Source organism: Clytia hemisphaerica, unplaced genomic scaffold, assembly GCF_902728285.1.
Source record: "Clytia hemisphaerica strain Z4C2 unplaced genomic scaffold, Clytia hemisphaerica genome assembly, whole genome shotgun sequence".
In the NCBI taxonomy this organism is placed as follows: domain Eukaryota; kingdom Metazoa; phylum Cnidaria; class Hydrozoa; order Leptothecata; family Clytiidae; genus Clytia; species Clytia hemisphaerica.
In genome coordinates, this window is record NW_027104039.1 from 1 (window position 1) to 2,564 (window position 2,564).

Here is a 2,564-nt window from a genome sequence, read left to right on the forward strand (position 1 = left end):
CTAGACGGCAAAATTTTCTGACATTGAAGTAGGGAATAAATTTTTTAATTGTGAACACTCTATAAAAAATAATTCAAACAAGAAAAGGATGGTGGACACTACTACACCTAAGAGAACGAATAAATTCGTTTGCATCAGATTAAGAGAATTATAAATTTGAAAACCGAGTCGAAAAACTCAAAACCATGTACCATGGGATTTTGACTTATCTTGGTAACTGCGTTTTGAAAAGCAGGCCTGAAATATTTTTCAATATCTCAAGAAATGAGTATCGAAGAGTATCGCAGGGGGGAAATACTAATCACGTTTTCATCAACACCCTTAATCACTGGTGGCAAAAATATCGTCTTTTGAAAGAAGTGGATCTTCATGGCCGTATTTAAACAAGAAAGAAATTGGATTTTTAGTTTTCATATAAAGAAAAATATATTAAAGAAACACGAAGTTTCGTGATGAAACACTAAAAGTCCTGGAAAGTGTGAAAACACTGAAATTCGTGATGAAACTAAAATTTCATGTGACAAAAACTAAAACTTTGTGACGAAACTAAGACTTTTGTGATGAAACTAACATTTAGTGACGAAACGAAAAATATTGTGATGAACGAACTAAAAATATTGTGTAAAACACTGAGTTTGTGACGAACAGTGCATCTCAGGGCCAGCGTCAATTTAATTGTGCAACTCAAAAAACAAATGGCGACTGATCATGATGATGAGCTGATGCATTGACTGGAAAAAGGTGTGTTGTATGTAATTTTGTTCTTCTTTGAACTGACTACTAAATACGTAATTTAGTCAGAGTTCATTTCAGCAATGATTTCAATTCTTTTTCTGGAATCTTTAAAGAAATTTGCTCAAGTTTTTTAATGTACGTACATTTCGCAGGAAAAATTTGTTGATTCCCTAGGCTATGGAAATGTATATTTCCAGATCTGGAAATCTAGATTTTTCTCTAACTAATCCCTAACTAGGGAAGGTGCAACAGCTCCCTAGTTATGGAAATTAAATTTCCCGATCTTATGACTATACCTAGGGATGTTAAATTTCCCTATTATTGAAAATGCTTTTCTTGAGCGAACCCCAATAAAACCCCATATGGTTACCCATATTCACGAATTAAATCCTGATTTATAGAAAGCTGGTAAAATAACTAATGTTTCGATCATTCGTGAGCTGGCTCGATGCCCTTCTCTTTCATGGACTGCGCTACTTTGAGAATCCCGGCACTTTTGTCACAACAGTGGAGCTGCACTAGAGAGCCAACTTAATGACCTCAAACCCGTCTCACCGATCCACTGAACCCTTGCGACGCAAGTCCATTGCGAACGAATGAGGCCGCCCGCGGGACGCCTCACTAGCGTTGTTTAAACCACTGATCGAATACCCCTGTATGGTTTGCTTTACATACGACTCGAACACTTTTGAGTGAAAAATCACTTGTGGTTTTTTCTCACGCATACGTAATACAAGTTAGGGAAATCAATTTTCTCTAACCTAAAAAAAAATTTCCCGAACTTAGGCTCTGATTTCTGACAGTTTAAAAGTTTTGATTGAATTGTCTTATTTGAAGGTTTGAAAAATAAGTTCTGATTTAAATTTGGGACATTTTATTTCCCTAATTCAAGAAATCACATTTCGCGATCCTGAGAAAGAATAGAAAAAAGCAAGCAAGGTCACAATTCGTGATATTTCCTTTCCCTAGCTCGCCCTAGCTTGTAGAAAGTAATAATTTCCAAAACTCGTGATCTCTCTTTTCCCGACTCATCCATAATCAGTTTAGAAAAACTTGGGATTTTTAATTTCCCGATGCAATTCTGAATGGGCAATAGAATGTTAAAAATATTAGTTTCCACATGTGGAAATCCGTTTTCACTAAAATGGATAATTCCACATGGGAAAATAGGTTCCCGAGTTTCCTTCTTCCCGAACTTAAAATTCTAGACTAATGTGATCGAATAAAAAACCACATGAAAATGAAAAATCCCTACGCTAGGGAGGAATAATTTTTTTTAAATTTGATATTTTTTTCAAAATGTAATTTATCTTGCTGTTATTATATTAATAACAGATACCGGCAAAGTTCAAAATGTTAATGTATGATATGCCATAATGTAAAGTTGAATCCAAAATGGTTAAATGAATGTTGAATGTCAATCAATGTAAATAAACTTTTCTTTTGGTCTTCAAAATAGATTTACCTCACTTAGAGTGTATTCACTGTTTTAACATTCGTTTAACTTTACATACACAATTCAACTTTTCTAAATAAACTTATGCTCCATGGTTTGGTGAAATAGCTCAATTCTGGCTTCCAAGTTAGGAGGGAACTTCCGAAGGCATTTAACGGTGGTTAGACTAGATACACAGACATTCATACGGAAACGCCATAAAGTGAAAGTATATAGCTATTAACTCAAAAAGTCTAGCTTCCTGGAGGCACGTCTCTTCATTGTCTGCGCTTCGATCCTTTCAGCTTGGAGAAAAGATTGCATCATAAAAAAGTACTATGCACTTGAAAAAAAATTGAAGCGCATTTCAACTTTTCTCGACTGTAAGTCTGAA